Source organism: Mobula hypostoma, chromosome 3 (genome assembly GCF_963921235.1).
Source record: "Mobula hypostoma chromosome 3, sMobHyp1.1, whole genome shotgun sequence".
Lineage (NCBI taxonomy): Eukaryota > Metazoa > Chordata > Chondrichthyes > Myliobatiformes > Myliobatidae > Mobula > Mobula hypostoma.
In genome coordinates, this window is record NC_086099.1 from 221184786 (window position 1) to 221196956 (window position 12171).

Below are 12171 nucleotides of genomic sequence, written 5' to 3' on the forward strand. Positions count from 1 at the left end.
CAGGGAGGAATGTCAGTGGGGAAGAAAGGGTTTTCTTTCAAGGGGAAATTGGGACATGAGAAACTCACAAACTAGTGTCACAACATTCAACACAGAACAAAGAACATGGAACATAGAAAACAGAACAGCACAAAACAGGCCCTTTGGCCCACAATGTCTGTGCTGAACACAGTGCCGAATTTAGCTAAATTCCTTCTGCCTGGCATCATCATTATTATATGCCATATTGTATGACACAGGTGATCGTGGCAATGAGTGTTCTTGGCAAATTTTTCTACATTGCCTTCTTCTGGCCAGTGTCTTTACGAGACAGGTGACCCCAGTCATTATCATACTCTTCAGAAAATGTCTGCCTTGCGTAACCAGGACTTGTGACATGCACCAGCTGCTCATACGACCATCCACTACCTGCTCCTATGGTTTCACACGACCCTGATCAGGGTCTAAGCAGGTGTCACACCTTACCCCAGGGTGACCTGCAGGCTAGTGGAGGGAAGGGGCCCCTTGTACGTCCTTTGATAGAGACATATCTCCACCCTGCCACACAAGGGTAGAACTCAAAACTAGGAAGAGTGCAATCACTGTGATGGGATTGTATTACAGACCCCCACCCCCACCCCCAATAGCCACCAGGACATATGTGGGCAGATTGAGGGAAAGTGTAAAAACAATACGGTTGTTGTCATAGGGGGCTTCAACTTCCCTAATATAAACTGGGTTCTTCTTACTGCAAGGGGTTTAGATGGGGCAGAATTTGTTAGGTGTATCCAGGAGGGTTTCTTAAATCAAGATGAACATAGTCCAACAAGAGGTGGGGCTGTACTGGACCTGGTGTTGGGTGATGAGACTGGCCAGGTGACCGACTTTTCAGTGGGTGAGCAGTTAGGGAACAGTGACCACAACTCCTTGAGTTGTAAGATAGCGATAGACAAAGTTAAATATACGAGGGGTGATTGATAAGTTTGTGGCTTAAGGTAGAAGGAGATGAGTTATTAACTTCAAACTTTCTGCATTATCACTCAAAGAGTTGAACTGCACGTGCACGTAACGAGAACGTCTTGGACCTCCAGGTGGTCCACAGCAGGGGTGATCGATAAGCTTGTGGCCTAAGGAAGAAGGAGATGAGTTCTACAGCTCTCATTACGTGCACGTGCAGTTCAACTCTGAGTGAAATTGCAGAAAGTTTTAAGTTAATAACTCATCTCCGTCTACCTTGGGCCACAAGCTTATCAATCACCCCAGCTGTGGACCACTTTTTGGAGGTCCAAGACGCCGACTTCTACAAAGAAGGAATCCGTATGCTCCACGACTGCTGGACTAAGTGTGTAAATGTAGGAAAAATAAATGTGCTAGGTTTTCTAAAATTGATTCCTTCTACCCTAGGCTACGAACTTATCAACCACCCCTCGTAGACCTTATGGGAGAGTCTTAAATTGGAGCAGGGCAAATTTTGAGAGTATTAGGCAGAACTAGTGAGAGTTAACTGGGAACAATTCTTTATGGGCATGTGAAAGGTGTTTAAAGACCAACTGCACAAAGTACAGGACGGATAAGCTCTAGTCAGAAGAAAGGGCAAGGATGGCAGGTAGGAGAATCTTGGATGTAGAAGGAGCTGATGAATTTAGTGAAGAAGAAAAAATATGTAGAGCTTTGGAAAATAGAATCAAACAAAGCACTTGAGGATTATAAAGAGGCCAGAAGAGAATGAATGAGGGAATTAGGAGAGCCAGGAGAGGCCATGAAAAGTCCTTGGCAAGTAGGATGTAAGAGAATCCCAAGACATTCTATACATACATCAAGAACAAGAAGATAACTAGGATAGGACCACTCAAGGATAAAAGAGAAAACCTTTGCTTGGATGCGGAGGATGTGGTTGGGTACTTCACATCAGTATTTACCAAGGAAAAGGACATGGAGGATTGGGAGATCAGTGCCCAGAGTATTAATACACTAGGGCATTTTGAAGTAAAGGAGGAGATAGTTTTGGGTCTCTTAAAGAGCATTAAGGTGGATAAGTCCCCAGGACCTGATGGGATATGCCCAGGTTATTGAGAGAGGCAAGAGAAGAGATTGTTGGGGCCTTGACCAATATTTTTGTGTCACCTCTAGCCAAGGACGAGGTTCCAGAGGACTGGCAAGTAGCTAATGTTCTATTGTTCAAGCAGGGAACAAAGGATAATCCTGGAAGCTATAGACCTGTAGTCTTACATCAATGGTAGGGAAGTTACTGGAGAGAATTCTTAGGGATAGGATTTATGAGTATCTGGAAAACCATGTCCTAATTAGCGAGAGCCAGCATGGCTTTGTGTGAGGCAAGTTGTGCCTTACTAAAAAGAAAGGTTGTGAGTGGTGGTAAAAAGCTTCTGAGGTGTATATATTTCAATGCTAGGAGTATTGCGGGGAAGGCAGACGAGTTGAGGGTGTGGATTGACACGTGGAATTATGACGTTCTAGCAATTAGTGAAACTTGGCTACAGGAGGGGCAGGACTGGCAGCTTAATATTCCAGGGTTCTGATGTTTCAGATGTGATAGAGGCAGAGGAATGAAAGGTGGGGGGGGGGGTTAGAAATGCTTGTCAGGGAAAATGTTACAGCAGTGCTCAGGCAGGACAGATTAGAGGGCTTGTCTACTGAGTCCTTATGGGTGGAGCTGAGAAACAGGAAAGGTATGGACACATTAGTGGGGTTGTATTATAGACCACCCAATAGTCAGCGAGAATTGGAGGAGCAAATCTGCAGAGAGATAACAGGCAACTGCAGGAAACATAAAGTTGTGGTGGTAGGGGATTTTCATTTTCCACATATTGATTGGGACTCCCATACTGTTAGGGGTCTAGATGGTTTAGAATTTGTAAAATGTGTTCAGGAAAGTTTCCTAAATCAACATATAGAAGTACCAACTAGAGGGGATGCAATATTGGATCTCCTGTTAGGAAACAAGTTAGGACAAGTGACGGAAGTGTGTGTAGGGGAGTACTTTGGTTCTATTGATCAGAACACCATTAGTTTCAACTTGATCATGGACAAGGATAGATCTGGTCCTAGGGTTGAGGTTCTGAACTGGAAGAAGGCCAAATTTGAAGAAATGAGAAAGGATCTAAAAAACATGGATTGGGACAGGTTGTTCTCTGGCAAGGATGTGATCGGTAAGTGGGAAGCCTTCAAAGGAGAAATTTTGAGAGTGCAGAGCTTGTATGTTCCTGTCAGGATTAAAGGCAAAGTGAATAGGAATAAGGAACCTTGGTTCTCAAGGGATATTGCAACTCTGATAAAGAAGAAGAGAGAGTTGTATGACATGTATAGGAAGCAGGGAGTAAATAAGGTGCTTGAGGAGTATAAAAAGTGCAAGAAAATACTTAAGAAGGAAATCAGGAGGGCTAAAAGAAGACATGAGGTTGCCTTGGCAGTCAAAGTGAAGGATAATCGAAAGAGCTTTTACAGGTATATTAAGAGTAAAAGGATTGTAAGGGATAAAATTGGTCCTCTTGAAGATCAGAGTGGTTGGCTATGTGCGGAACCAAAAGAAATGGGGGAGATCTTAAATGGTTTTTTTTGCGTCTGTATTTACTAAGGAAACTGGCATGAAGTCTATGGAATTAAGGGAAACAATAGTGAGCTCATGGAAACTGTACAGATTGAAAAGGAGCAGGTGCTTGCTATCTTGAGGCAAATTAAAGGGGATAAATCCCCAGGACCTGACAGGGTATTCCCTCGGACCCTGAAGGAGACTAGTGCTGAAATTGCAAGGGCCCTGGCAGATATATTTTAAATGTCGGTGTCTACGGGTGAGGTGCCAGAGGATTGGAGAATGGCTCATGTTGTTCTGTTGTTTAAAAAAGGATCAAAAAGTAATCCGGGAAATTATAGGCCGGTAAGTTTGACGTCAGTAGTGGGTGAGTTATTGGAGGGAGTACTAAGAGACAGAATCTACAAGCATTTGGATAGACAGGAACTTATTAGGGAGAGTCAACATGGCTTTGTGCGTGGTAGGTCATGTTTGAGCAATCTATTGGAGTTTTTCAAGAAGGTTACCAGGAAAGTGGATGAAGGGAAGGCAGTGGATATTGTCTACATGGACTTCAGTAAGGCCTTTGACAAGGTCCTGCATGGGAGGTTAGTTAGGAAAATTCAGTCGCTAGGTATACATGGAGAGGTGGTAAATTGGATTAGACATTGGCTCAATGGAAGAAGCCAAAGAGTGGTAGTAGAGAATTGCTTCTCAGAGTGGAAGCCTGTGACTAGTGGGATCAGTGCTGGGTCCATTGTTATTTGTCATCTATATCAATGATCTGGATGATGATGTGGTAAATTGGATCAGCAAATTTGCTGATGATATAAAGATTGGAGGTGTAGTAGAGAGTGAGGAAGGTTTTCAGAGCCTGCAGAGGGACTTGGACCAGCTGGAAAAATGGGCTGAAAAATGGCAGATGGTGTTTAATACAGACAAGTGTGAGGTATTGCACGTTGGAAGGACAAACCATGGTAGAACATACAGGGTAAATGGTAAGGCACTGAGGAGTGCAGTAGAACAGAGGGATCTGGGAATACAGATACAAAATTCCCTAAAAGTGGCGTCAGAGGTAGCTAGGGTCATAAAGAGAGCTTTTGATACATTGGCCTTTATTAATCAAAGTATTGAGTATAAGAGCTGGAATATTATGATGAGGTTGTATAAGGCATTGGTGACGCCAAATCTGGAGTATTGTGTTCAGTTTCGGTCACCAAATTACAGGAAGGATCTTAATAATGTTGAAAGAGTGCAGAGAAGGTTTACAAGGATGTTGCCGGGACTTGAGAAACTCAGTTACAGAGAAAGGTTGAATAGGTTAGGACTTTATTCCCTGTAGTGTAGAAGAATGAGGAGAAATTTGATAGAGGTATATAAAATTATGATGGGTATAGATAGAGTGAATGCAAGCAGGCTTTTTCCACTGAGGCAAGGGGAGAAAAAAACCAAAGGACGTGGGTTAAGGGTGAGGGGGAAAAGTTTAAAGGGAACATTAGGGGGGGACTTCTTCACACAGAGAGTGGTGGGAGTATGGAATGAGCTGCCAGATGAGGTGGTAAATGCGGGTTCTTTTTTAACACTTAAGAATAAATTGGATGGATACATGGATGGGAGGTGTATGGAGGGATATGGTCCGTGTGCAGGTCAGTGGGACTAGACAGAAAATGGTTCGGCACAGCCAAGAAGGGCCAAAAGGCCTGTTTCTGTGCTGTAGTTTTTTTTCTATGGTTTCTAACGTGATTGAGTTTTTGGACAAGGTGATGAGAGAGATTGATGAAAGTGAGCTGTGGATGTTCTCTACATGGATTTTAGTAAGGCTTCTGACAAGGTCCCTCATGGGAGGCTCATCCAGAAGATTAGGATGCATGGGATCCATGGTGAATTGGCTGTTTGGATTCAGAATAGGCTTGCCCATAGATGACAGAAGAAGGTGGTCAAAGGAGTTTATTCTAGCTGGAGGTCTATGATTAGTGGTGTTCTGCAAGGATCTGTGCTGGGATGGATCTCTGCTGTTTGTGATGCCTTTAAATAACCTAGGTGAAAATATAGATGGGTGAGTTAGTAAGTTTTCAGATGATACAAAGATTGGTAGTATTGTGGATAGTGTAGAAGAATGCAATGGGATATAGATGAGTTACAGATATGGGCAGTGAAATGGCAGCTGGAGTTTAACCCAGTCAAGTATGAAGTGTTGCACCTTGGTAGGTCAAATAGAAAGAGACAGTATACTGTTATGGGCAAGACTCTTAACAGTGTTGATGAGCAGAGGGATCGTGGACTCCAGGTCCATAGCTCCTTGGAAGTGACTAAACGGTTTGATAGGGTGATTAAGAAAGCATATGGCATGCTGGCCTTTATTAGTCGAGGCATTGAGTTCAACCCTCAGGAACTTATGTTGCAACTTTATGAAACCCTAGTTAGGCTGCATCTGCAGTATTGCAGACAGTTCTGGTCATCTCTTTGTAGGAAGGATGTCGAGGCTTTGGAGAGGATCCAGAGGAGATTTATCAGGATGCTGTCCGGATTAGAGAGCATGTGCTATATAACATGAGGTTGGACAAACCTGGGTTGTTTTCTCAGGAGATCCAGAGTCTGAGGGGGGATCTGATAGAGGATCATAAAATTATGAGAGGCATAGATAGAGTAGACAGAGAGTATCTGTTTCCCAGGGTTGAAATGTCTAACACCAGAGGGCAGGCATTGAAGGCGAGAGGGGGAAGATTCAAAGGAGATGTGAGGGGCAAGTTCTGTTTACACAGAGAGTGGTGGGTGCCTGGAATGGCAGAGACAGATACATCAGAGACTTTTAAGAGCCATTTAGATGGGCACGTGGATGTGAGGAAAATGTAAGGATATTGAGGTTGTGAAAGCTGAGGAGATTAGCTTAGTTGGCCATTTGATTACTAACGTAAGTGGTTCGGCACAACATTGCAGGCCGAAGGGTCTGTTCCTGTGCTGTACTCTTCTATATTTTATGTTCAATCACCTCAAAATTATGCCCCTTGTGTCAACCATTTTCACCTTGGTTACAAGTCTCTGTCTATGTCTCTTATCATCTCAATTCAAGTCACCTCTCTTCCTTCTTTCCAAAGAGAAAAGCCCTCGCTCACTCAACCTTTCCTCGTGTGACACGTTCTCTAATCCAGGGAGCATCCTGGTAATTCTCCTCTTGTACCCTTTCTAAAGCGTCCACATCCTTCCTGTAATGAGGTGACCAGAATTGAACATCTTAATCAGTCTAGCTATGTTGGACTTCAGAACCTGAGCAAAGGGGCTGATTCCTGGGTCAAATGAACCGTTCAGTTTAGGGACAGAAGACAAATACAACATAAAACATAGACCAGTACAGCACAGCAACAGGCCCTCCGGCACACGATGTTGTGCTGAACCAATTAAATTAGAAACCAGCTAAACTAACAAATACAAAATGTCGGAGGAACTCACCATCTCAGGCAGCACCTATCGAGATGAACAAACAGTTGATGTTTTGGGCCAAGGCCCTTTATCAAGCTAACTAAACTAATCCCTTCTGCCTATACAGTGTCCCTATCCTTCCACATCCCTCACTTTCATGCATCTATCTAAACATCTCTTAAAAGTCCCTGTAATTAGGATAGCTCTTAATGTCCCTGAAGTCCCTATTGTCACGTACCCCGTGACGGGGATAAAGAAACCAGCAGAAATAGAAACCACTTTGGAGTCTCGTATTGCCATAAACTACTAATATTTATTGGTAACTACGCAATATAGTAATATCGCAGTAAATAAATCACACAGGTTAGCAATGAATATATATATAAGTATGCAAATCAGTAAGTGTGGAAATATATGTATGAAAACCAAGCTTCTTTAAGTCTAGGGGTAAAAAGATACAGTCTTACGATGTTGAGTAAAGTTCAGTTCAGTTCAGTTCGTGGTATTTAGTTGAGTAGTGATGGAGAGAGACAGAGAGAGAGTTGAGTCTTCAGGTGAGCTGATGCCGTCAATCTTCTCGTCGTCCTCCGAAATCCTTCACAAGTCACCGACTGTGACTTTAACCAGGGGGACTGGTTTTCCTGTGGTGGAGCTATCACCCCGGCAAGGGTGGACACATAGACAACTCCTCACCCGTCAACCCCTTCTTCACCAGTGGAATAGCACTTTGGATCGATCCGCCTGATCGATTCTCCAAAACCCACTTTCTCTGCGGGCACAACAATGCTCATTCAGTGTCCAGATCATGTGTCCTGAGGTCTGTATCATCTGACCTCCCATTTATCTCACCAGGCTGAGCATCACCTGTCACTCAAAGAGTCCCTCCTTCCTTTGTCTGTAAAGGAGTGCACAAGCAGGCAACAAGTCCTTGGAAGTAACATCAACAATCTGCCTTTGGTCACCATAGCAACTTTTGAGCTGCTTAGTGCTGTTTCCAACTCCAAACTCAGTAGAAATCCAGTTACTTCCAATGCCTTAAAGTGACAGTCCAACCGTTAATCTTCGTCTCTCTCTCTTTCTCTCTCTCTCTTTTCAAAAGCAACATCTCGGTGGTAAATAACTCTCTCTCTCCTTTCCAAACAAACCATCAATGATAAATGTCTCTCTCTGTCTCTCTTCAAACAGTTAATAGGGGCATTCCTGGATCCCCTCACGCTCCCCTTCCTCAGGGAAAAAAAATTGTTGAAGACGATTTTTTTTTGTCTAAATGTAAATTACAGAGTTTGAAACGATACAGGGAAAAACATCAGATGACAAAACAAAAATGGTTACAGTTTTCAACTTAACATCCGAATAACTAATCAGCTATAACATTGTCAGTACCTTTCACATGTTTGATTTTTAAGTCACCTTCCTGAAATATCGGACTCCAATTTAACACCCTTCTATTCTTATCCTTCATCTTAGTTAGAAACATCAACAGATTATAACCCATGTAAACCACAAGTGGTCTCTGAGCAACAGAAAGGTTTTGAGGTCTCTGATCATAGGCCTCAAAATGTTGTAAAACCAGAATAAGTACTAGTAATTCTTTTTCAACAGTTGAATAATTTATCTGGTGTACATTAAAGTTCTTTGAGAAATAAGCTACTGGATGTTCAATGTCATTCACACCCTTCTGTAACAGTACTACCCCAGCAGCTTTGTCACTAACACCTGTGGTTATAGAAAATGGCTTTGAAAAGTCAGGTGCTTTGAGCCCAGGATGATAACACAGGATGATTTCCAGACGTTCAAATGCCTCCTGGCAAAGGTCACTCCATTCAAACCTTTCACTCTTCCCTAGGAGCTTTGTTAGGGGGAGAGCTGTGTCAGCAAAGTTTTTACAGAATTTTCTGTAATACCCAACCATCCCTGAAAAACCTTCTCAAAGCTTTCTTGCTAGTGGGAACAGGAACTTCAGCAATCGCTTGAACCTTGGCCTGTACAGGAGCCAGCTGGCCTTGGCCCACCACATACCCCAGATACGTGACTGTGGCATAGCCAAACTCACTTTTAGCAAGGTTCACCATAAGATTGGCCTTAGAAAGTCTATCAAACAGTTTCTCTACCGCTGCAATATGTTCTTCCCATGTGTCACTCCAGACCACTAGGTCATCAATATAGGCCTCTGTGTTTTCTAACCCTCTAATCACCGAATTGATCATTCTTTGAAATGACCCTGGTGCATTTTTCATCCCGAAGGGCAAAACATTGTATTCATACAACCCTGAGGGCGTAACAAACGCTGAGATTTCTCTGGCCCTGTCAGTCAATGGAACACACCAGTATCCCTTCAACAGATCAATCTTCGTGAGGTACTTACCCTTTCCCACTTTATCAACCCAGTCATCCACTCTGGGGTAGGATAAGCATTCGTCTTGGTTATGGCATTAATTTTCTGGTAGTCAGTACAGAATCTCATGCTATCGTCTGGTTTAAGTAGAAGGACGCATGGTGACGCCCAGTCTGAGGTAGATGGCCTAATAATACCGGTTGCTAGCATGTACCCAATCTCTTTTTCAACTTCTTTATTTTTCCCGAAGTTCATTCTGTAAGGATGCTGTTTAATGGGTTGAGCTGAATTCAGAATGACATCATGCACTGCCCCGGTGCATCGTCTTGATGTGTCAGGAAATAAATCTTTGTGCTTCCTAATTAGCTCCTGCAATTGCTGTCTTTGTGCAGGCCCCAAATGACTTACCTTATCAGTAAGGTCCTTTAAGATAAGGGAATTTGTAAGTCTCGTGGACAGAATACTCAGTTTAGTGGAATGATTTTTTTCCTCATTATCAAATTCCTCAGCCCCTTTTGTTTTCATGGTCATACCTACTGGTACCGCCTCAGAATCATGGTACGGTTTCAACATATTAACGTGAACCAGCTGCGTGGCCTTCCTCCTGTCAGGAGTTTCAATAACATAATTCAAAGAATCAATTTTCTTCACTATGCGGTATAGCCCATGGAATTTTGCTTGGAGGGGGTTGTCGCAAGAGGGAACAGCACCAGTAGTTTGTTTCCAACTTTAAACACTTGCTCCCTCGCTCTCCTATCAAACCAATGTTTCATTTTAATTTGGGAGTGCCGCAGATTCTCCCTGGCAAGGTCGCAGGCCTTGTTAAGCCTTTCTCGGAATTTTAAAACATAGTCTAACACGCCAACACACACGTCTGGGTTAGACCATTGCTCCCTGAGCAGGGTCAAAGGTCCTTTGGGCCTATGGCCAAAAATGAGCTCAAACGGGCTGAACCCTAAGGACTCTTGAATGGTATCCCTCACAGCAAAAAGTAGTAAGGGCATCCCCTCATCCCCCTGAAGGCATCTTATGGGCCAGGTTTAAAATTTCAACCCTATAAACCTTTGGAACCACCACCTGGTGCATAATAGCCCAATCCTCACTCGCAGGCACAGTGGCTGGTCTCCACTTCCTCATCAACACCCCATCTTTAAGGTAACATCCCACTGATTCTCTCTGAACCTCCTCTCCTGTGAGAGCCATCTCCCTTAAAGCCACCATTCCAGAATCTCGCTTCTGTTCCTCGATTTCTCTGCCTCTTCTCTCCCTAATTTCAATCTCTCTATCTTTAACTGTTCCTGGTGGACCTCGACCTCCTCTTTCACTACAGGAAACCTCTTTAACTCCCTCTCCTCAAAAGTGTGTATAGAGACATAATATTCAGCTATTCTCCTTTGAAATTCTGCTTTGCTCATACCTCTCTTACCTCAACATTCACTTCCTTAGCAATGTCCCGCAACTCATACTTTCTAGCCTTCTTCAGAGACACGGGGTCTGGCGATTCCAGAAATTCTGCAACGTCCATTTCTGCTGTTTTTCCACACAACCAAGTCAAAAGGGATTTTCCCCAATCAATTTCAAACCAGCCTCCCGACCAGTTTGTTCATATCATGGACGCAGGCCCCGATTTATGTCACGTACCCCGTGACGGGGATAAAGAAACCAGCAGAAATAGAAACCACTTTGGAGTCTCGAATTGCCATAAACTAGTAATATTTATTAGTAACGATGCAATACAGTAATATCACGGTAAATAAATCACACAGGTTAGCAATGAATATATATATAAGTACGCAAATCAGTAAGTGTGGAAATATATGTATGAAAACCAAGCTTCTTTAAGTCTAGGGGTAAAAAGATACAGTCTTACGATGTTGAGTAAAGTTCAGTTCAGTTCAGTTCGTGGTATGTAGTTGTATAGTGATGGAGAGAGACAGAGAGAGAGTTGAGTCTTCAGGTGAGCTGATGCCGTCGATCTTCTCGTCGTCCTCCGAAATCCTTCACAAGTCACCGACTGTGACTTTAACCAGGGGGACTGGTTTTCCTGTGGTGGAGCTATCACCCCGGCAAGGGTGGACACATAGACAACTCCCCACCAGCCAACCCCTTCTTCACCAGTGGAATAGCACTTTGGATCGATCCGCCTGATCGATCCTCCAAAAACCCACTTTCTCTGCGGGCACAACAATGCTCATTCAGTGTCCAGATCATGTGTCTGAGGTCTGTATCATCTGACCTCCCATTTATTTCACCAGGCTGAGCATCACCTGTCACTCAAAGAGTCCCTCCTTCCTTTGTCTGTAAAGGAGTGCACAAGCAGGCAACAAGTCCTTGGAAGTAACATCAACAATCTGCCTTTGGTCACCATAGCAATTTACGAGCTGCTCGGTGCTGTCTCCAACTCCAAACTCAGTAAAAATCCAAAGTTACTTCCAATGCCTTAAAGTGACAGTCCAACCGTTAATTTTCGTCTCTCTCTCTCTTTTCAAAAGCAGCATCTCGATGGTAAATAACTCTCTCTCTCTCTCTCCTTTCCAAACAAATCATCAATGATAAATGTCTCTCTCTGTCTCTTCAAACAGTTAATAGGGGCACTCCTGGATCCCCTCACACCTATCACCACTCCAGGCAGCGCATTCAAAGTACCCACTATTCTGTGTAAAATTATTACCTCTCACATCTCTTTTGAACTTAGCCCTCCTCACCTTAAGTACATGTCCTCAGGTATTAGACATTTGAACACTTGGAAAAAAATATTGTCTGTCTATTCTCTCTGCCTGTCATAATCTTATAAACCTTAATCAGATCTCCCCTCAGCCTCTCCCTGCTAGAGAGAAAACAACCCAAGTCTGTCCAAACTCTAAATGCTCTCTAAACCAGGCAGCATCTGGTAAACCTCTCCTGCACCGTCTCC